Source organism: Halichoerus grypus, chromosome 8, assembly GCF_964656455.1.
Source record: "Halichoerus grypus chromosome 8, mHalGry1.hap1.1, whole genome shotgun sequence".
In the NCBI taxonomy this organism is placed as follows: Eukaryota; Metazoa; Chordata; class Mammalia; order Carnivora; family Phocidae; genus Halichoerus; species Halichoerus grypus.
In genome coordinates this window covers 95926902-95951718 of record NC_135719.1, presented here as the reverse complement: position 1 = coordinate 95951718, position 24817 = coordinate 95926902, and the positions used below count along the sequence as shown (strand labels likewise).

At 37.9% G+C, this 24817-nt stretch overlaps 2 long non-coding RNA genes across 3 annotated transcripts in view; one reads left to right on the top strand and one right to left on the bottom strand.

Moving 5' to 3' along the window:
- Positions 1-24817, bottom strand: part of LOC118522646 (uncharacterized) — a 1210141-nt gene that overhangs the window by 503708 nt on the left and 681616 nt on the right. The window lies entirely within an intron of this gene.
- Positions 1-24817, top strand: part of LOC118534834 (uncharacterized) — a 149079-nt gene that overhangs the window by 11735 nt on the left and 112527 nt on the right. The window contains exons 3-4 of one of the 2 annotated variants that reach the window (XR_004916911.2): positions 6171-6223; positions 9039-9162. The exons of the other annotated variant lie outside the window; for it this stretch is intronic. This is a non-coding gene — a long non-coding RNA (uncharacterized LOC118534834). Of the gene's footprint in view, positions 1-6170; positions 6224-9038; positions 9163-24817 lie in introns of those variants that run through there. 2 annotated transcript variants of the gene reach the window in all.

Here is a 24817-nt window from a genome sequence, read left to right as displayed (position 1 = left end):
TGAGACCCAGAAGACCCATGCCCTGGATGTAAATGTTATTCCCAGAAGTAAGTACAAAGGAGAAACAGACCAGCCCTAAAGACACCTGAAATCCACTTTCAACTGGATCGAGGTAATCTGCATGCCATCTCTCCTTCTGCCAGAAGATAATCCAATCCTTTCAAAAATGTTGAAAATGTAAACATCATTCAAGGCCTCAATGATTTCCACATGCAATATCAGGAATTCTACAAAAAATACCAGGCATGCCAATAAAACTTTGCATGAACTTTACATGAATCTGATATTAGTCTATGTATTAAATCTTTACTTCCAGCTATTTGATTCTGCAGTTACAGATTAATGGGAGCTTTATGGAGTCTCCTGAACCTTCTTCACTTATGCTTCATCAGTTTTATAAATGTCTTAACCAATATACTACTTTGGTCCCAATTTCAAGCATGCTAGTCCTTTTTGATCATATCTATTGCATCACACAATTTTCTGCATTTCCCATTTTTTTCCTGTTCTTAATTTTCTTACTCAATCATACTCTTTTCTCTTGTAACAGAACCCTATGAATTAGGTACTACTGTTACTCCCACCTTATACGTGCAAAATCTGAGAATTGGAGGTTAAATAACCAGTAATTAGCCCAATATTACAAAACTATGATTCAAAACTAGGCAGCCTGGGTCCAAAATCCATGAACCTAATGTTTAGTCTATGCTGCCTCATACAAAAGAAAGTAATGGACTTTCATTATATAAAACAGAGACAAAAGGGAAATCTTTCAAAATGTTAATAGTATGTGTGGGATTTTTGTGTGTGTGTGTGTGTGTGTGTGTGTAAAATTATGAATGGTTTATGTTCACTCTTATTTGCATTTTTAGTATTTTCCAAAATTTGTATAAGCATTGGTTTTATAGTTGAATATATTTATAAGACAAAAAAAACTGAGGCTCAAAAATGATATAAAATTATTCTATCCTACTAGCAATAACTATAAATAACTGTTTTCTAGTTACAATAGCTATACATGTCAATGGTTACTTTAGGACCCAGAGAGTTTTTCTATCATAATTCAATCCATCAATTGCAAATATAATATTTTAAATATCCTATAATTTTGATTAAATATAAATTGAGTTTACAAAAGTCTGTAAGTATATACTACAGCTGTCTATCCAGCAAGAAATAGTACTTTTTGAGGTTTATCAGCCATTTCAAGATACCACATTGTCATAAATTTTACTGGAATTAGCAATTTTCTTACTGCACTTTAATGGCCTGAGTGAATAGTTCTAGTGCATAAACAGTGTATTTCTATCACACTGTTAGAATTGAATTAAATATCAGAGGTAGAATACTTCCTCCAAAACACAATTTTAACAGGTTTTAACTGCAACATATTTAGTAAATCATTTTAATATACAATGGCAATAGTACTAAAATGAACATTTGGTAAGACAAACAATGCTTAGTAACTTAAACCCCAGGAAAACTGAAAGTAGATTTTTTAAAAACGCACTGAACTTACAAAAAAAGAAAAGCAAAATCTGTCAGCTTGCCCAGAAAAAGAAAGGAATTGTCTGAGCATGAAATCGCACAATGGTATGAACAGAAACTTGTACCACAGGAGAAAAGCCATTGGAGATAAAAAGACAGCACGTAGATCACTTAACAGTTCCTATGTCTGTAGCTGTGCTGCTTTTTCTGAATGGTTCCCGCCGTAACTCAGTCACACTGATGAGGCATGTATCTTCTCCATGAGCCTTCACTATGCAGAAACTCATAAGTCATTCTGATCATGATAGAAAAAGAAAAGCTTTTGTCCAAAGAACCCCTGTTTAACACCCCTAGCAATGAAAAAAAAACAAAAAAACAAAAAACTTTAGCATCGAGTTGTTTTTGTTTTTGTTTTTAAGTAGGCTCTACACCCAACGTGAGGCTTGAGCTTAGGACTCCGAGATCAGTCAAGACTTGCATGACTTACGGACTGAGCCAGCTAGGTGCCCCAGCAATCACTGGTTTTTAGATAGATTTTTTCATAAGTATTACAAATACTAGCCCAGCCAATCTGTACAGATGCTGAAATTTGTAATTATCAAACCAATCAAAACAAACCAAAATGATAGAAATAAGTTGCTGTGTGGAATATAAAATTGACACAGTTTTTATTTATTTATTTTTAATGTAATTTTTCCAGCTTTCACAGATCTAATTACAGGATCAGGGCTAAGAGGTAAAGGTGTCCCCTGGATACTGAACGAGGTTCCCTACTCACTACTTTGGAAGCACTCCCCTTGTTACATTTCCTTAAGGATTTTAAAATGACATTTGGGTATATTTTGGTACTTTTTCCCAAATGTCATACAGGAATACTGTGTTTTAAAATGATCAGAAAATTCTATAGTATTAGAGTTTTGGCAAATTATTTCCAAGGGTAATGAAGTATTTCTAATCTCTCTCTCAAAGAGAAAAACTAAGGTTATGGACATATAGTAAAACATACATTATTTCTCTGACTTACAACTACATTCTATATATGTGGCTTTTAAGTATCTAATGATATGTATATATTGAATATGTGTGTGTGTATTTTATTTTTATAGTGAGGCTTGAGCTCAAGGGTCATTATCTTTTGAGTTAGCAGTCATTATCTCTGGGCTGATTTTCTTTATTGAGTTTACTCTATTTAAACGTTTTCCACAATGGACATATATAATTAGAAAAACATTGGAAATAATACTGCAACAAAAATATTTATTTGCCTAGCAATTACAGATTTTTAAATTTAGATTTTGTAAATACAGATTTGCATGTGGATGCTTCTTTTATTTTCCAATTTTATTGAGATATAATTGACATATAACATTGTGTAAGTTTAAGTTGTACCACTTGATGATTTGATACATGTATATATTGTAAAATTATTACCAAAATAAGATTAGTTAACGCAACCATCACCTCACATAATTACCATCTTTTTTGTTATTGTTGTGGGGAAAACATTTAAGATTTATTCTCTTAGCAACTTTCATGCACACCGTATAGTATTGTTAACCGTAGTCGCCATTCTGTACCTTAGATCTCCAGAATTTATTCATATTATAACTGTAACTTTATATTCCTTAATCAAGATCTCATTATCCCCACTCTCCAGATCCCGGCAACCAACATTCTACTGTCCTTTTTCATGAGTTCAGCTATTTTAGATTCCACACATGAGATCTTACAGTATTTGTCTTTCTCTGTCTGACATATTTCACTTAGCATAATGCCCTCAAGGTCTTTTCATATTGTTTTAAATGACAGGATTTCCTTCTTTTTATGGCTGAATTATATTCCATTGTGGATGAATACACACACACACACACACACAACATTTTTATTATCTAATTATCCATTGATGAAGCTATGTTAGCTATTGTGAATAATTTGCAGGAAACAGAGCAAATATTTTTTGGGAAAATGATTTTGTTTCCTTTGGCTATATACACAGAAGCAGGGTTGCTGGATCATATGGTAGTACTATTTTTAGTTTTTTGAGGAACCTCCCTACTGTTTCCCATACTGACTGTACCAATTTACATTCCCAGTAACAATCATGTACAAGGGTTCCCTTTTCTCCACATTCTTGCCAATAATTATCTCTTGTCTTTTTGATAATAGACATTTTTCCTTTAATTTTATTTTCACACAATCAAAAATGAAACACACTACGAATGGTTTTTCACAGCACATTATATATGGGCCCATTCAGACTTGTTCTCAAAGTGCTGCTAACATTGTAAGTTCTGCCTAAGATAATGGCTGCTAATCATGTAGTCAGTGTATTGTTTTAAATGCAGTAGCATGCAGCCCTCAGCATGGAAGGTCCAATTCCCCTTTTTTCTTAGATTAGGTTACATGGCATTGGGTCCATATTTACAGACTTGAAATGTAGAAATCCTGAGCAGTTCTGATATACATCTGAGATGAGCTAATGGGAGTCTTGGTCTCAATTTTAAAAAGGGAGGTCCAAACAGCAGAGGCTGATTGCTATGAACTTGAGTTGTTTTCATTCTCTACACCAGGAACTAATAACAGGAGTCAGGTGGTATCTCACTGTGATTTTGATTTGCAATTCTTTGGATTAGTGATGTTGAGTATCTTTTACTGTACCTGTTGGCCATTTCTGTTTTCTTTGGAAAAATATCTATTCACGGTCTTTGCCCATTTTTTTTTTTTTTACCAGAATATTTTTTTTGCTACTGGGGTGTATGAGTTCTTTATACAGTTATTAATTCCTTATCATATATATGTGTGGTTTGTAAATATTTTCTCTCATTCTTTAGACTGCCTTTTCATTTTGTTGATTCCTTTGCTGTACAGAAGTTTTTTAGTTTAATGTGGTCCCATTTGTTTATTTTTGCTTTTATTGCTTGTGCTTTTATTGTCTTATCTCAAAATCATTGCCAAGACCAATGTCAAGAGATTTCTATGTTCTCTTTTAGGAGTTTTATGGTTTCAGGTCTTACATTTAAGTCCTTAATCCAGTCAGTGTCAGAGTTCATTTTTGAGTGGTATAACATAGTGGTCTAGTTTCATTTTTTGCATATAAATATTTAGTTTAGCCAAAACCATTTATTGAAGAGACTATCCTTTTCCCAATGAGTATTCTTGGCTCCATTTTCAAAATTAGTTGATTATATATGTGGGGTTTATTTCTGAGCTCTTGATTCTGTTCCAGTGGGCTATATCTGTCTATTTTTATGCCAGTACCATACTGTTTTTATTCCTATAGCTTTGAAATATAGTTTGAATTAAGAAGTATGATTCTGCAAGGTTTTCTTATGATTGCTTTGGCTCTCCAGTGTCTTTAGTGGTTCCCATGACTTTTAGTTATGTTTTTCTTTTTCTGTGAAAAATGCCACTGGAATTTTGATCGGGATTGCATTGAATCTGTAGGGCAACTGCATTTTGACTGCAGGGACTAGCCATAGATGTATTCTCAATGGTGTTCTCAATGGTGGTCGCCAGTGATGGAAGTCAGGGCTGAGTGATGAGCAAGTGTGCTACTGCAGGGACTAGCTGCCAACACATGCAGTGGTGTGGACTTTTGACAGGAGTCAGGACATCTTTGGACACCGGAGCAGCAATCTGGACTCGCGTGAAATCAGGGGCTAGCCATGATAGTGGCTACATGCATGGTAGTGAGGCCGGTGATGGGGGATGGGGCTGATGGTGTGCAGGTACACAGATGCGGGGGCTAGCTGCAGGCCCTTGCAGCACTACAGGCCAGTCACAGGAGTTACAGCCAGATCCAGACCCACAGGCAGCTTTGGCCCTGGCTGTTGGTGTATTCTCGTGCAGCTGCAGGGGCTAGCTATGGGCGCCTACATGGCAGTGGAGGCCAGCGGAAAGGACTGGGGCTCAGGGCATGCAGGTGCCTAGCTGCCAGGGCTAAGCTGTGGGCTCACATGGTGTGCAGGCCAGTGACATGGGTCAGGGCTGGTTCCAGGCCTAAGGGCAGCGGGGCGGGGGTGTCCTTGGCTGTCGGTGTGCACTCACGTGGCTGCAGGGATGCACTGTGGGCACACACTGCAGTGGAGGCTGGTGACAGGAGCTTCAGCATGCAGGAACAGCTGTAGGAGCTGTCTGTAGGGGTACATAGTGGGGCAGGCCAGTGGCAGCAGTTAGGGTCAGATGGGGCCCACAAACATACATCTGCTTCTCAAATATGGACACACCGAGGCACCTGGGTGGCTCAGTCGTAAAGCGTCTGCCTTCGGCTCAGGTCATGATCCTGGGGTCATAGGACCGAGCCCCACATCAGGCTCCCTGCTCAGCGGAGAGTCTGCTTCTCCCTCTCCCACTCCCCCTGCTTGTGTTCCTGCTCTCTCTCTCTCTCTGTCAAATAAATAAATAAAATCTTTATAAAAAAAAATATGGACACACCTTTCTTCTTAAAGCCAAATTGGCTTGAAAGTTGCTAAAATAATATTTTACAAAAATTTCATGAGGAAGGAAGATACAATAGTCACAGCAGTCAATACTAACTGTAGAAGGGCGCCACAAAGGGCTGACGCACTATGCCAAAGTGAAAAAACATGTAAAACTAGAAGAAATAGATTTTAAAGAATAAATAGACCGTATTTTCTAAATTTTACTCTGCCTAATGGCATTAATTTTGGCTTTCTCTTTAGGACAGAAGGGACTGTGCTGAAATAGGCTGGATATCCAGAAAAGTTTTATACAGGTAAAGCCAGCTGGTTGTTAATTTGCCTTGAAATTTCTGTGAGGTGCTGAGGGCAAAACAGCAGATGTCATCAATGAACTGTGTAGAGACAATAATCAAATCATCTCCTCCTGCCTTAACATATGAAACAAAGGAAGAGAAGGGCATAAACACAGGGAGAGGAATTTAAATGTCCTCACAATTTTAATCTAAAAGCGAAGGATAGTATTTGGTTGAGCTTCAGATTTGCATTTACTTCTACAAGATTCACTAAAATGTGAATGTCTACTGAATGGGAATGAATGAATTACATTGATTTCTTTTGAGATATAGAGTCTTACATGTATTCACATCCACAGTGGTCCACCAAATGAGGACATTATTATCAATAATGTCATATATTAATAATGACAAATAATGGAATATTTTCTTTTAAAGCACTGGTTCTTAACTGAAGATGACTTTGCCCCCCAGGGGACATTTGTCAGGGAACACTCATCAAAAATGGAGACATTATAGGGGTGCCTGGCTGGCTCAGTTGGTTAAGCGTCCAACTCTTTGTTTCAGCTCATGTCATGATCTGAGTCATGAGATCGAGCCCTGCATCTAGCTCAGTGCTCAGTGGACAGTCTGCTAGAGATTCTCTCTCTCCTCTTCCTCTGTCCCTCCTCCCTCCCTAAAATAAATAAATATTTTTTTAAAAAATGGAGACATTTTTGGTTGTCACAACTGAGGGGTGCTACTAGTAGATAGAGGATAGGGGTGCTCCTAAACATCCTACAATACACAGGACATCCTCCTACAATTAAGAATTTTCTGGTCCAAAATGTCAATAGTGCCAAGATTGAGGAATCCTATTTTAACAAAAACATTGCATTTTAATTGTTTTTAAATCTAATGTGACTATAACACAATCCAAAATTTTTGATTTATAAGAATTAGAAAGATTGAGATTATAAACAAATTTTTTTTAAATTCTTTTTGCAGAATTCCTTCTATAGAAACCAATGGGTTAAAAAAATGGGGATCAATCCTATGTTACACAGTGATACTTTAGATACTTATAAGTCATTGTGATATATTTTTGCATTTTCAATATGTTTGAATACCTTTTAAAATATTTTACCAACAAATTCATATATATGCACACATATGTAGGGATATAAGTATAATTTAGTAGTAAAGAGAAGCCTTGGCCCTTAAGAGGAATTAGACACTCAGAGTGCCTAAAATAGGCAGACTTTTTTAGGCCATATAAAATGCACAGAAATATAAGTGTACAAGAAGTGATGATGAGGGGCTCCTGGGTGGCTCGGTCGTTAAGCGCCTGCCTTCGGCTCAAAAGCCCCGCATCGGGATCTCTGCTCTGCGGGAAGCCTGCTTCTCCCTCTCCCACTCCCCCTCTTGTGTTCCCTCTCTCGCAGTGTCTCTCTCTGTCAAATAAATAAAATCTTTAAAAAAAAGTTAAAAAAAAAGAAGTGAGGATGACGCATCTCTACTCCTTAGGGAAAGTTAGAGGAAAGTTAACCTTCAGAAGTTAACAATATAGGGAATTCTGGGACAGGGGATTTAGGCTTTGGTTATCAGATTTCAATCTATCACTTACCTATCTATATCGGATCATAAATATTCAGTGAAAACTTTTAAATAATGGCAAAAATGTTGTCATTTTGTCTTCTGCATGATGATTAATTTCCGTGAATAGTATCTAGAATCATAGGGTCTAAAGGACTGATTTTAGAGCTGGCTGCTTCCATTCTTCTCCTACTTTTGCTTCACTGACTTCTAACTATACCTGTCTGATTGCTATCAGTCCTCTTAATTATTTGCTAAGAATCAAGGAATATCCTGAAGAATTACTTATTTTTTCCATACAAAGATAACTTCCTTGTGACAGAGAAGCTATGTTTGGAAGGACTATACGTACATCAGCAGAGAGAATGTATTAAGGACTGTGGGATATCAGGCATTTGAAACATTGTTATGAAATATTTTGCCAATCTATAAATTTTCAGAAGGTTTTCAAAAATGAAATATCACCTTCTTATAAACCTGCTTGAATTAATTATACAGATGCCAATAAACACCACATGAGCTATTTGTCTTTTATTATACATAAGGTTAAGACAAGAATATTTAGTACTATTCACACTTGATTAAAATAATTTTTTCAATTAAAATGTATTGTCTTAAAACAATAGGAAGCTTTCGTGGCATCAATTTTGAAAAATGTGGTTAAGAACATTTAGCACAGGAGAATAGTTTCTGGACACAGTGTGGATCAAGCAAGAGCAAATGCAGGAGTTTGCTTTTGGTAACTGGGGAATAAAAGCCTGCTGAGGGGCGCCTGGGTGACTCAGTCGTTAAGCGTCTGCCTTTGGCTCAGGTCATAATCCCAGAGTCCTGGGATTGAGCCCCACATCGGGCTCCCTGCTCAGCGGGAAGCCTGCTTCTCCCTCTCCCACTCCCCCTGCTTGTATTCCCTCTCTCGCTGTGTCTCTCTCTGTCAAATAAATAAATAAAATCTTTAAAAAAAAAAAAAAAGGCTGTTGAATCTCTGTATTGTAGTCTCTTACATAGCCCTTTTGTTACTTTGTACTTCATGTTTGTGTTTTTAACATTAGATGACCTAGATATTTTCAAGAACTATTTATCAAGGAGTGAGGTTGGTTGGAATATGAAGATTTCAGCAAGTCGTCATATTGGAAAAGGACATAGAATTTTAATTTAAATGTAGAATGTTATGGTGGAAATGTTTCTAGTTTAAATGTATGTGCATCTTTGCTTATGATTTAATAAACCACTGAAAAAGTGCTCAGGTTTTGTGTTCCCTTAGTTGTCAAACAGGCGGTATTTCTTGAGGACCTGGAAATCAATTGGTAGAATGCAGAGCATGTTTAAACCTGCAAACTCAGACATTTCGGGAGTTAAAAGGAAGCTTCCCTAGGCTCAAGTCTCCCCCAGAGTAAGCAGCCTTCTTTTTCCAACTATGGGGACTCACTGCCATTCATCCCACCTGCTCAGTCCCTCTGCATCCAAAGGGCTCAGTGATATCAGAGGGATCCCAGCTCCTCTCTAATGCTCACATGTTATCAAATATATCAAAGAAATTAATGTGTGTAACAGAAGGAGTGTGAATAACAGATACCTGAGAGAATTTGTGGATCAGGAAAGATAGACTCAAAGACACAGGAACTAAGTAAGGTGAGTATTTGGGTAAGGAGATCAGAGTGAGATGATTTGAGTTTAAGCCTTCAGGACACTTGGAGAAGGAAGGCAAGAAAACTTATAGCTCATGCTGTGAGCTATAAATTAGCCTTAAGTGGACTTGGGGAGATGAAAGTACATATTTTATTTCTAGATTGTGTACAGTGTTTCACTGAATTCAATACTGCAGTAAGATTAAAACATAGCAATTGTAGAATTAATTCAAGTACATTTATATCTACTTAATTATTTAAATTCTAAAAAGTAGATGGTCAGGCCCTTGCATTCAAATTACCATTTTAGCCAGAAGTCTATTGCTTCTATATTTCTAAAGTAACACAGAAAGGCTATAGCTACCAAATTTATTAGAAAAAATATTTGGAGTTCTAAATCATCTAAATAGCTGCCTGAATATCCCATTTTTCTGCATATGTAGGAATACCTTATTTTTTCTGTTGGTAAATAAAGTGCATGGCTCTTATTTACTGTTAAAATCCAAAATAAATATAATGCCATGATATAAAATTCCCAGGAAAGATGGATGGTTGTGGGAAAAATATGTTACTGATTTCGTTTTTTTCCTTTCTGAATTTAGAGTGTAATATTTTTTTTGTTTGTTTCTTCTATAGGCTCAACCTCCATTGATTATCAATCTAAGAGGTTTTTATTAGCTGGGTTTGTCCTTCATGAAAAAGAGTTGTCCCCAAGAACCTGTAACATGACATACAAAACATATGGCTTACAACAAATATGTTCCCAGAGACACCCACATTCCTATGCTGAATCAGAATGTTAATGTTTTTTGAGCAACAACCAGAATTTCTAAGTGTGTGGTTTCAGTCTGCTTTTTTGTCAAGTCAAGAGCTGCTATTTGCAAAATAAAAATAAAAATAAAAATAAGCATTGTTAACAAAGATCAATTGGAAACTGCTATGGATTGAATTGTGTCCCCCGAAAATTAATAATGTTGAAGCCTAATATGACTATATTTGGAGATAAGACCTTCTGACAATAATGAGGTCATAAGAGTAGAACCTGATCCAATAGGATTAGTGCCCTTATAAGAAGACAGATTCTTTCTCTTCACACACACACACACACACACACACACTCACAATGAGAAAAGACCATGTGAGAACACTGAGAGAAGGCAGAAGTCTACAAGCCAGGAAGAAAGCTCTCACCAGAAACCAAACAGGCCAGCAGTTCAATCTTGGACTCCCCAGCATTCAGAACTATAAGCCAATAAATTGCTGTTGTTTAAGCTACCAGTCTATGGTATTTTGTTATGGCAGCCTGAACAGACTAATACAAATCTTGGTACCAAGAAGTGGAGGGTGGAGGGAGGGTGCTCCTGTAACAAACACCTAAAAATATAAAATCGGCTTTGGATCTGGGAGATAGAGGCTAAAGAGTTTTGTTTTGTTTTGTTTTGTTTTTAATATTTTATTTATTTATTTGAGAGAGAAAGCACGAGAGAGAGAGCACAAGTGGGGGGCAAAAGGAGAGGGAGAAGCAGGCTCCCCGCTAAGCAGGGAGCCCAATGACAGGACCGTGGGATCATGACCTGAGCCAAAGTTAGATGCTTAACTGACTGAGACACCCAGGTGCCCCAAGATTAAAGAGTTTTGAAGTGAATGTTAGAAATATGAATGTTAAAGGTGATTCTGATGAGAGCTCAGAAAGAAAAAGGAGAGCGGAAGGGAAAGCTTCCATCTTCTTAGAGAATACATAAATAATGATGAACAGAATATTAGTAGAAATATGGATGTTCAGGGCTATTCTAGTGAGATCTCAGGTGGAAATGACAAACATGTTATTGGAAACTGAAGGAAAGGTGAGCTTTGTTATAAAGTGGCAAAGAACTTGGCTGAATTATGTTGTAGTGTTTGGTGGAAGGTAGAACTTGTAAGTGATGAAACTATATATTTAGCTGAGGAGATTTCTAAGCAAAAGTGCTGAAGGAGAAGGCTGGTTCCTTCTGGTGGCTAACAGTAAAATATGAGAAGAGAGAAATGAATTAAAGAAAAATTGTTAAGCAAAAAGGAACCAGAACTTGGAAATTTGAAAATTATCAGCCTATCCATATGGCAGAAAGTGAGAAAGCTTGTTCTGAAGAGAACACTAAGGGTATAGCTGAAAAACCATTTAATAAAGAGATTGTGGGTCTGATTCAGGGACTTAATTGCCCATCTCAGCAGAAGCCAGGGATAGAGATGGAATTATACCAGCAGATACACTGATATTTTGAACTAAATGGGGGGTGGGGGGAGGAAGAGTCAAAGAAAGAGGGTGACTTCTTAGATCCTACAGGCATGGACCATAGAGTTAATTCAGCTGCAAACATGCACTATTCTTCAAGAAAAGGAAAGAATGTCCCTGAAGGTAATTTGCAGACCCTCAGAGCTGCCTCATTAGTTTTAAAGGATGGTGCCACTCACTTCTTCTGTTTCAACAGGTCAAAGCCCTCTGATCAAAGGGTTGGGGACAGTGCTATCCTTGGAGCCTCAGTGTCAGGGCCTCATTTAGCAAAACTTTGGGGGTGTAATTCCCACCCAGCAGAGCCATGGAGGTAGGACTGTTGATCTAGTAAGTACAGAAGGCAAGGCCACCATCCCAATGAATCTAAAAGATGGACATCAAGCCAAAGAGGATTATTCTAGAAATTAAAATTTCATGAAATTCGCCTTGCTAGGTTTGGACTTGGTTGGGATCAGTCCCCTTCTCCTTTCCCCTTTTGGAATACGTATGTCTCTCCTATGGCTTTCCCATGATTGTATCTGGAAGCACATGGCTTGTCTGGTTTCACAAGTTCACAGATGGAGAGGAATTTTTCTTTAGGGTGAATCATATCTTGAGAATCATACATATCTGATTTGGTAATATCTAGATGAGACTTTGGACTTAAGGATTGAAGTTGGGATGAGTTAAGATTTGGGGGATTAAAAAATAAGTAAATAAGATTTGGGGGATCATTGGGATGGAAAGGATGTATTTTACATGTGAGAAGGACATAAAGAGAACTAAGCAAGAAGGCTGCAGTCTTGCAAACCAGGATGAGAGCTCTCACTAGGAGAGGTAACTTATTACCAAATTGGCTGGTAACTTATTCTTGGACTTCTCAGTCTCCAGAACTGTGAGAAAATAAAGTTCTGCTGTGTAGGCCACCCAGTCTATGGTATTTTGTTATGGTGGTCGAAGCTGACTAATAAAGAAATGTACAAGAGCCACTGCCACTCTCAAGATTGAAAATTGAAGAAAAATATTTAACTATGTAGCTAAAGGAAAAAATCAGAAAAATAATTTAATATATACCACCTAAAGATAAACAAGCAGGGTAAGTCAGAGTGATCAATATTTTCATGATTTGTACTTTTAAATCCTTTCTTTCATGGGTCATGCTTTCAGTGTTGTATCTAAAAATTCATTGCCAAATCCTAGTCATCTAAATTCCCTGTATTTTCTTCTAAAAATGTAGAGTTTTAAGTTTTACACTCAGGTCAATGATGCATTTTCAGTTCATTTTTTTGAAATGTATAACATCTATATCTAGATACATTTTTTTAGGGGGGCCAAATTATTCTAGTACCATTTGTTGAAAAGACCTTTTCTCCACTGAATTGCCTTTACTCCCTTGTCAAAGATCAGTTGGGTGCCTGGATGGCCCAGTTGGTTAAGTGTTCAACTCTTGATTTGGGGCTTAGATCATGATCTCAGAGGTGTGGGATCAAGTCCTACATTGGGGCTTTGTGCTCAGTGCCAAGTCTGCTTATCCTTCTCCCTCTGCTTCTCCCCAACTCATGCTCTCTCTCTCAAATAAATAAATAAAATCTTTTTTAAAAAGATGAGTTGACTATTTTATTATTTGCATTCCTCAAATTTACCATAATATTTACATTCCTCAAATTTACTATAATAATTATGATTAAAATTAACAAGAATAAAATTTAACAGCCAAACATAATATGAAGTGATTTTTTTGCAGAAATAGCTGGATTTATACAAAGAGTGGTTAATTTCTGGGCGCCTGGGTGGCTCAGTTGGTTAAGCGACTGCCTTTGGCTCAGGTCATGATCCTGGAGTCCCGGGATCGAGTCCCACATCGGGCTCCCTGCTCAGCGGGGGGTCTGCTTCTCCCTCTGACCCTCGTCCCTCTCGTGCTCTCTGTCTCTCATTCTCTCTCTCAAATAAATAAATAAAATCTTAAAAAAAAAAAAAAAAAAAGAGTGGTTAATTTCTTCTCACCTCATTTTCTTATTTAATTTTCTTCTATACTCAAGTCACTTATATCTGAAGGATTATCAAAAAAAGAATCTGCTGCTGCAAGAAAATAGAAGTAATTCCTGTGGAAATTATTTGTCACTTTTTCCCACAGAACTTTCAAAAACAAAATCTGTTTTCCAGCAAAATAAATATGTTAATGTGTAAGCTTAAATATATCACCCATATATTGAGAAAGAATCATAGATGTTAATGAGTACAACAAATTAGAGCCCTAGGGAGTGGAAAAATATGTAATAAAAGTGACAAATAACTGACTCCAAAAGGTAGCTAAAACTAAATGTATTAAAAATAATTTGAAGATTTAACATAATGGATTTTTCCTTCCATTTAATCACCAAAGAGAGGTGTATTTCATTAAAATGCATTTTAAAAATGTCATATTTCCAAAGGATTTATTCTACTTTAACCTTTTTAAATGCCATTGTAACCATGGCTACTTATTTTATAATTGCGGTTTTTCCCTTATACTGCATATTCCGTTTTGTAAATGGTTAATAATTATCAATCTATATAATCCCTTAGTAAAATAAGTATAATTTTAAAGAGGGGGAGAAAATTTACATGTGGACCAGGTTTTGAGGGCAATGGTAAGGCATACTTTGTAGTCCAGGTTTTCTCAGTTCTTGTGTACTGTAAAAAGTATATTGTTAATATTCTATACAATAAATGCTCTATGTCATTAACTAATATTAACATGAAATTATTGTGACCAAAGTTATTTGTAGCTGTTTCTCTGAATGGAAATACTGCAGCATGCACTTCCACACGGAGGTGGAGGTGTTATGATTAGTAAGAAATGTTTTATTCTGAAGTGCAATCTAAAAACTTGATAGCTGGGTGCCTGGATGGCTCAGTCAGTTAAGTGTCTGCCTTCAGCTCAGGTCATGATCCCAGGATCCTGGGACCAAGCCCCGCATCTGGCTCCCCGATTAGCAGGTAGTCTCCTGTCCCTCTCCCTCTGCTTCCTGCTCCCCCATGCTTGTGCTCGCTGTGATTCTGCAGGAAGCTGTGATTCTGCAGGCAGATATTGGAAGATAAATGGAAGGGGGAGGGAGCTGCCATAAGCACCAGCACCGGGAAGGTGAAATAACACAGGAGTGCAAAAGCTCCCACACTGGGGACTGGGCACAGACTCGCAGACTGGTAGTAACAGGGAAAGGACTTTAGGGCAGCCACCCGGACTGAAACCTACAGCAGTGGGGCCAGGGGTGTGCACTGGGGGTGGCTGGTGGTTTTAGAAGGACAAAGGGCAGAGACGTGCCCTGACCTGGAGGTGAGGACTGGGAGTGCTGCTGAGAGGTGCACAACCCAGGACACTGCAGTTTATAGCAGCACAGACAGAAATGGAGATAGTGTGGCCTGGAGAGCTCACTGAAGAACACATTGCAATCTCTCTGCTCTGAGGCAGAGGGTTGGAAATGATCTCTTCTGCTCTGACTCTCGGAAGAGATGCAGAAAGCCACCAGAGAACAAAAGCCCCAAAAAGCCAATTTTCACTGAGCCCATGCCCCCCCACAGGGGGCAGGGCAACTCTGCCCAAACAGGGTTGCCTGAATAAAAACGTGGCAGGCCCCTCCCACAGAAGACAGGCTGGGAGAACAAAAGACCAGCAACCCTAAGGTCCCTAGAAAACAGGTGCATCTTGCTTGGGTTGTGGTCAATAATTTGGACTCTGTACATTCCCTCAACCAAACCTCAACAGAATGACTAGGAGGAGGATCTCCAAAAATAGGAAAGACTCAGACTGTGACTTCTACCACAGATTTACAAATGGATATAGATATAACCAAGATGTCAGAAATGGAATTCAGGGTAGCAATTGTGAAGACAATAGCTAGAATGGAGAAATCAGTTAATGGCAACATAGAGTCTCTAAGGGCAGAAATGAAAGCTGAATTGGCAGAACTTAAAAATGCTATCAATGAGATCCAATCTAATCTAGATAATCTAACAGCTAGGGTAAGCGAGGCAGAAGAATGAATTAGTGATCTAGAAGACCAATTATAGAAAAGAAGGGAAAAGAGGAGGCCAGGGAAAAACAACTCAAAATCCATGAAAATAGAATCAGAAAAATAAGTGACACCATGAAACGTTCTAATGTCAGAATTATTGGGATCCCTGAGGCGTGGAGAGAGAGAGAGGACTAGAAGATATATTTGAGCAAATTATAGCTGAGAACTTCCCTAATCTGGGGAATGAAACAAGCATTTCTGTCCTAGAGGCAGAGAGGACCCCTCCCAAGATCAAGGAAAACAGGCCAACATCCCGGCATGTAATAGTAAAACTCGCAAATCTTAGAACCAAGGAAACCATCTTAAAGGCAGTTAGGGAGAAGAGATTCCTTATGTACAGAGGGAGGGACATCAGAATAATGTCAGACTTATCCACAGAGACCTGGCAAGCCAGAAAGGCCTGGCAAGACATATTCAGGGTGGGCGCCTGGGTGGCTCAGTCGTTAAGCATCTGCCTTCGGCTCAGGTCATGATCCCAGGGTCCTGGGATCGAGCCCTGCATTGGGCTCCCTGCTCAGCGGGAGGCATGCTTCTCCCTCTCCCACTCCCCCTGCTTGTGTTCCCTCTCTTACTGTGTCTCTGTCAAATAAATAAATAAAAAATCTTAAAAAAAAAAAAGACATATTCAGGGTACTAAATGAGAAGAACGTGCAGCAAAGAATACTTTATCCAGCAAGGCTGTCATTTAGAATGGATGGGGAGATGCAGAGCTTCCAAGACCAGAAGAAACTGAAAGAATATGTGACCACTAAGCCAGCCCTGCAAGAAATATTAAGGGGGGTTCTATAAAAGGAGAAGACCCCAAGAGTGATATAGAACAGAAATTTACAGAGACAATCTATAGAAACAAGGTCTTCACAGGCAACATGATGACAATAAATTCATATCTTTCAATAATCACTCTCAACGTGAACAGCCTAAATACTCCCATAAAATGGCACGAGGTTGAAGATTGGATAAAAAGACAGGACCCATCCATATGCTGTCTACAAGAGATTCATTTTGAACCTAAAGATACATCCAGACTGAAAGTGAAGGGATGGAGATCCATCTTTCATGCCAACAGACCTCAAAAGAAAGCTGGGATGGCAATTCTTATATCAGACAAATTAGATTTTAAGCTAAAGACTGTAGTTAGAGACACAGAAGGACACTATGTCATTCTTTTTTTTTTTTTTTTAAAGATTTATTTATTTGACACAGAGAGACAGCTAGAGAGGGAACACAAGCAGGGGGAGTGTAAGACGGAGAAGCAGGCTCCCGGCTGAGCAGGGAGCCCAATGCGGGGCTCGATCCCAGGACCCTGGGATCATGACCCGAGCCGAAGGCAGACGCTTAATGACTGAGCCACCCAGGCGCCCCACTATGTCATTCTTAAAGGGTGTGTCCAACAAGAAGATCTAACAACTGTAAATATCTTTGCCCCCAACATGGGAGCAGCCATCTACATAAGCCAACTGTTAACCAAAATAAAGAGTCATATTGATAACAATATGTTAATTGTAGGAGACCTCAATACTCCACTCTCAGGAAACAGAATATCATCTTAGACAGATCATCTAAGCAGAAAATCAACAAAGAAACAAGAGCTTTGAATGACACACTGGATCAGATGGACCTCATAAATATATACAGAACATTCCACCCTAAAACAACAGAATACTCATTCTTCTCGAGCACACAAGGAACTTTCTCCAGAATAGACCACATCCTGGGCCACAAATCAGGTCTCAACTGATACCAAAAGACTGACATTATTGCCTGCATATTCTCAGACCATAATGCTTTAAAACTGGAACTCAATCACAAGAAAAAATTTGGCAGAAATTCAAACACTTGGAAGCTAAAGACCACTCTGCTCAAGAATCTTTGGGTTAACCAAGAAATCAAAGAAGAGCTTAAACAATTCATAGAAACCAATGAGAATGAAAACACATCGGTCCAAAACCTATAGGATACTGCAAAGGCGGTCCTAAGGGGGAAATACATAGCCATCCAAGCCTCACTCAAAAAAATAGAAAAATCCTGAGTTCACCAACTAACTGTACACCTTAAAGAACTGGAGAAAAGCAACAAACAATGCCTAAGCCATGCATTAGAAGAGAAATAATTAAGATTAGAGCAGAGATCAATGAATTAGAAACCAGAAACACAGTAGATCAGATCAACAAAACTAGAAGCTGGTTCTTTGAAAGACTTAATAAGATCAATAAACCACTGGCCAGACTTATCCAAAAGAAAAAAGAAAGGACCCAAATTAATAAAATTATGAATGAAAGGGGAGAGATCACAACTAACACCAAGGAAACAGAAACACTTATTAGAAATTATTATCAACAACTATATGCCAATAAACTGAGCAACCTGGAAGAAATGGATGCCTTCCTGGAAACCTATAAACTGCCAAGACTGAAACAGGAAAAAACTGACAACCTGAATAGGCCAATAACCAGTAACGAGGTTGAAGCAGTGATCAAAAACCTCCCAAAAAACAAGAGTCCAAGGTCTGATGCATTCTCTGGGGAATTCTACCAAACATTCAAAGAAGAAATAATACTTATGTCCTGAAGCTGTTTCAAAAATAGAAACAGAAGGAAAGCTTCCAGACTCATTCTATGAGGCCACCATTTCTTTAATCCCCAAACCAAGCAAAGACCCCATCATAAAGGAGAATTTCAGACTGATATCCCTGATGAATATGGATTCCAAAATCCTCAACAAAATCCTAGCTAATAGGATCCAACAATACTTTAAAAGGATCATCCTCCACGACCAAGTGGGATTTATCCCTGGGATGCAAGGGTGGTTCAACATTCACAAATCAATCAATGTGATATAACACATTAATAAGAGGAGAAAGAAGAAACATATGGTCCTCTCAATTGATGTAGAAAAAGCATTTGACAAAATACAGCATCCTTTCCTAATTAAAACTCTTCAGAGTATAGGGATAGAGGGAACATTCCTCAAGTTCATAAAATCCATCTATGAAAAACCCACAGCGAATATCATCCTCAGTGGGGAAAAGGTGAGAGCATTTCCCTTAAGACCAGGAACACACCAAGGTTGCCTACTCTCGCAATTATCATTCAACATAGTACTAGAAGTCCTGGCAACAGCAATCAGACAACAAAAAAATAAAAGGTTTCAAATTGGCAAAGAAGAAGTCAAACTCTCTCTCTTCACAGATGACATGATACTTTATGCAGAAAATCCAAAAGACTCCACCCCCAAGTTACTAGAACTCATACAGCAATTCAGTAATGTGGCAGGATACAAAATCAATGCACAGAAATCAGTTGCTTTCTTATACACTAACAATGCAACTGTAGAAAAAGAAATTAGAGAAACGATTCCATTTACAATAGCACCAAAAAACCATAAGATAACTCAGAATAAACCTAACCAAAGAGGTAAAGGATCTATACTCTAGGAACTACAGAACACTCATGAAAGAAATTGAAGAAGACACAAAAAGATGGAAAAAAATTCCATGCTCATGGATCAGAAGAATAAACATGTTAAAATGTCTATGCTACCCAGAGCAATCTATAACTTCAACACCATCCCGATCAAAGTTCCAATGACATTTTTCAAAGTGCTGGAACAAACAATCCTAAAATTTTTGGAATCAGAAAAGAGCCTGAATTGCCAAGGAAATGTTGAAAAAGAAAAACAAAGCTGGGGGCATCACATTGCCAGATTTCAAGCTATATTACAAAGCAGTGATCACCAAGACAGCATGGTACTGGCACAAAAACAGACATATAGACCAATGGAACACAATAGAGAGTCCAGATATGGACCCTCAACTCTATGGTCAAATAATTTTTGACAAAGCAGGAAAAAATATGCAATGGAAAAAAGACAATCTCTTCAATAAATGATGGGAAAATTGGAAAGCTATATACAGAAGAATGAAACTCGACCATTCTCTTACACCATACACAAAGATAAACTCAAAATGGATGAAAGACCTCAATGTGAGACAGGAATCCATCAAAATCCTAGAGAAGAACAGAGGCAGTAACCTCTTTGACATCAGCCACAGCAACTTCTTTCAAGATACATCTCCAAAGGCAAGGGAAACAAAAGCAAAAATGAACTTTTGGGACTTCATCAAGATAAAAAGCTTCTGCACAGCAAAGGAAACAGTCAACAAAACAAAGAGGCAACCCACAGAATGGGAGAAGAAATTTGCAAATGACACGACAGATAAAGCACTGATTTCCAAGATCTATAAAGATCTTCTCAAACTCAACACCCAAAAAACAAATAATCAAGTCAAAAAATGGAGGGAGACATGAACAGACACTTCTCTGAAGAAGACATACAAATGGCTAATAGACACCTGAAAAAATGTTCATCATCATTAGCCACCAGGGAAATTCTAATCAAAACCACACTGAGATACCACCTTACACCAGTTAGAATGGCAAAAATTGACAAGGCAAGAAACAACAAATGTTGGAGAGGTTGCGGAGAAAGGGGAACCCTCTTACATTGTTGGTGGGAATGCAAGTTGGTACAGCCACTTTGGAAAACAGTGTGGAGATGCCTCAAAAAATTAAAAATAGAGCTACCCTATGACCCAGCAATTATACTACTGGGTATTTACCCCCAAAACACAGATGTAGTGAAAAGAAGGGCCATATGCACCCCAATGTTCAGAGCAGCAATATCTGCAATAGCCAAACTGTGGAAAGATTCGAGATGCCCTTCAACAGATGAATGGGTAAAGAAGATGTGGTCCATGTATACAATGGAATATTACTCAGCCATCGGAAAGGATGAATACCCAACTTTTATATCAACATGGCTGGGACTGGAGGAGATTATGCTAAGTGAAATAAGTCAAGCAGAGAAAGTCAATTATATGGTTTCACTTATTTGTGGAGCATAAGGAATAGCATGGAGGACATTAGGAGAAGGAAGGGAAAAATGAAGGCAGGGAAATCAGAGGGGGAGATGAACCATGAGAGACTATGGACTCCGAGAAATAGACTGAGGGTTTAGGAGGGGGGTAGGGTGGGGGGATGGGTTGGCCTGGTGGTGGGTATTAAGGAGGGCACGTACTGCATGGAGCACTGGGTGTTATAGTAAAACAATGAATCGTGGATCACTACATCCAAAACTAATGATGTATTGTATGGTGACTAACATAACATAATAAAATAAAACAAAATTAAAAAATAATAATAATAAAATAAAAATAAAAATAAAAATAAAAATAAAAACTTGATAGCTGTTAACATCTAGATGGGTGCTTATGAAAACTATGTAAACTCCATTATAAGTCTCCTGGGATTTTCCCAAAATGAGAGTCATCATGACGAAAAGGAGAAAAAGAGATTAAAACAATACCTCCAAAATGTGGTCATAGTTACAACACCACTTAGTGGGCATTCCCTCAGTGGGACAGATATTTTACATTTGTAACATATTTCCAGAGCATTCTGTTAGAGGAATTAAGGAAAGCAATGATGGGTCAGATAAAAATATGCACCATAATAACAGTCACAAAACCCTGTTAACTTCTGCCTCCCATTGACTATGTGGAGATTCAAGACTACCACTGCCCCTTCCATCGCTGCCCCTTCAAACGGAAACACTAGAATACATTTCTAGAAACTTAAGCAATATTTTCAGATGTCTCATGCAGGTGCCTATGGCATCCAGAGTTAACTTCTTCCTTCACTTGTTTTAATAATGTCTCATTACTCTGATGAAGGTGACAGTATGCCTTTGGTACCTAATAAAGGGGCTGTCTTTCTAATGTCCACCAAAAGTATTGTCACTATCCGCAGGCTGTTTGCCCATATTTCTGTTGAGCTTCTTGATCTCCCCATTTGGAAGCACTTATTTATATTCTGTGGTCCCTTTGCTTCATGATTTTAAGTACCTCTCTTTCCTGATTTGTGTACTAATTGGTCTCAAGTATCCCTAATTTAGAAATCTATTCTGACTCCTGTGGGATTGACCTTGACACTCCTCACTCCTGCTTCCCTTCCTAATACTAACCTGGACCACTAACCTAGATCTTTGATGTGTAAAATTGGAGGAGAATGTGTTGAATTAAAACAGAGAAGTTTATTCTGTGAAAGTTAAGTAAATAAAATTTTGTGTTGAAAAGAGTTTTTGTAGAAGAAAAGGTATGATTATATAACTCACTGTGACCAGGGCTATGATATGGTTGGTTTGCTGCACTATTTCAAGTTAAAAATCAAGTTCATTCTCAAAAACTGAGCTTCATATATTTAAATATAGTAAGACTAAGATCAAATTGATTCCAATGATGAGCATCATTGTTTCATCTGGGAGGGAAGAAGACCAAGTTATTGGACACAGAAGATTTGGTGTGACTCAAACAGAGTCCTTACAGGTTAGAAAAACTGTATCAGACAGAGCATGTCCAGAGCATAGTGGCACAAAATCTAATGAGTAAAAATGTGTCTTGAAGAAACTGAGCCTACTTAGGAAAGTCAAGCCTAGGAATAGTACCAGGAGATTGTATACCAGGAATAGACAAACTTAAAGGAGAGAATAAGTAAATAAAACAAGTAAAAGGACAAAGGTAAGAGTTTACAATTCAAGGTACGTGATAGGTAATTATCTCTCCTCCTTAAAATTTCTTTGGAATAACAGAAGGAATATAAAAATACAAATACATCCAGGGCGCCTGGGTGGCTCAGTTGGTTGGGCGACTGCCTTCAGCTCAGGTCATGATCCTGGAGTCCCTGGATCGAGTCCCGCATCGGGCTCCCTGCTCAGCGGGGAGTCTGCTTCTCCCTCTGACCCTCCCCCCTCTCATGTACTCGCTCTCTCTCATTCTCTCTCTCTCAAATAAATAAAATCTTTAAAAAAAAAAAAAATACAAATACATCCATAGCCATGACAGAGAACTAAGATGAGAGTCATTAGCAGGTAAAAACTGAAGAATTTCCAGAAATATAAAGTAGATATAAGAAAATTAAAAGAAACCTATTATAAATTAGGAATTTAAAACCACTTCGTGATCAGAAGGACTTTCTAAAGAGTGAGGTATCAAAGAAAAACCTTAGGATAGCCCCAGGAACAGAGTAATCAGAATACAAAAATAAAAGCAGAATTTGGATTCTGCTATCAACGTCTGGAAATCTGTTGCATTTCTATACACCAATAATGAAGCAGGAGAAAGAGATATTAAGGAATCAATCCATTTACAATTGCAACAAAAACCATAAGATACCTAGGAATAAACCTACCCAAAGAGGTAAAAGACCTGTACTCTGAAAAATATAAAACACTAATGAAAGACATTAAAGACCACACAAAGAAATGTAAAGACATTCCATGCCCATGGATTGCAAGAACAAATATTGTTAAAATGTCTATACTACCTAAAGCAATCTATATATTTAATGCAATCCCTATCAAAATACTAAAAGCATTTTCACAGAGCTAGAACAAACAATCCTCAAATTTATATAGAACTACAAAAGACCCTGAATAGCCAAAGCAATCTTAAAAAAGCAAAGCAAAACTGGAGGCATCACAATTCCAGACTTAAGTTATGTTACAAAGCTGTAGTCATTGAAACAGTATGGCACCAGCACATAAATAGACACATAGATCTATGGAATAGAAGAGAAAACCCAGACATGAGACCACAATTATATGGTCAATTAATATTTGCAAATGACATATCTGATAAAGGGTTAGTATTCAAAATACATTAAGAACTTAAAAAACTCAACATCCAAAAAACCAAATAATCCAATTAAAAAATGGGCAGAGGACATGAATACAGGTCCAAAGAAGACATACAGATGGCCAACAGACACATGAAAACATACTTATCATCAGGGAATTCCAATTCAAAACTACAAAGAGGTATCACCTCATACTTGTCAGAATGGCTAAAATCAACAACACAACAGGTGTTGGTGAGGGTGTGGAAAAAGAGGAACACTCTTGCACTGCTGGTGGGAATGCAAACTGGTGTAGCCACTCTGGAAAACATTATGGAGGTTCCTCAAAAAGTTAAAAATAGAACTACCCTATGATCCAGCAATTGCAGTACTAGGTATTTACCCAAAGAATACAAAAATACTAATTCAAAGGGATACATGCACCCTGATGTTTAGAGCAGCATTACCTACAATAGCCAAATGATGAATATAGCCCAAGTGTCCATCGACTGATGAATGTGAATGGATGAAGAGATGGTATGTATGTGTGCATATGTGTATATATATGTGCACACATAAGTGTTATGTACATATGTATACACACATACACATACACGCTGGAATATTACTCAGCCATAAAAAAGAATGAAATCTTGCCATTTGCAACAACACGGATGGAGCTACAGTGTATTATGCTGAGCAAAATAAGTCAGTCAGAGAAAAACAAATACCATATGATTTTACTCATATGTGGAATTTAGGAAACAAAAAAAAAAATGAGCAAAGTGAAAAAAGAGAGAGGGAAACTAAGCAACAGACTCTTAACTATAGAGAACAAACCGATGGTTGCCTGGGGAGATGTGGGTGGGGGGATGCGTTGTGTGAGTGATGGGGATTAAGGAGTACATTTGTCATGATGAGCACCAGGTGTTGTATGGAGGTGATGAACCATGACCTTGTGTACCTGAAACTGATATTGCACAATACATTAATTAACTGAAATTCAAACAAACTTAAGAAAAAGATTTTGGATTTTGTCATGAGGATACCAATGAAAGAAGTGCAAACTAGTTATAACAGATCCCAGTATTGCTGCCAAGGGCTCTTGCCTTTGGGTAGTAAAGTGGCAGTTTGATACAGGAATCTGCCAAACAAGTTACTGAGGTAGGGCATAAAATCAGGCAGTGGTCGAGAAAAATTCTGGACACAAAGGAGTATGTGCTGCCCCACACCCAGAAAGCAAATTTTTCTCAACATTATAAAGAAAACTGACGATCCAAAAATCACATACAACCCTCTTCCCTATCCAATCATCAGGATGAAAATTTCTATGATTATAATCTGAATACATTACTGTAGGGAGAAATTGTAATTATGCTGATGACATCTATTCCAGCTCTCAAGGCTTTTCCTTCTAGGTCCTCACTGATAAATATAAGCAG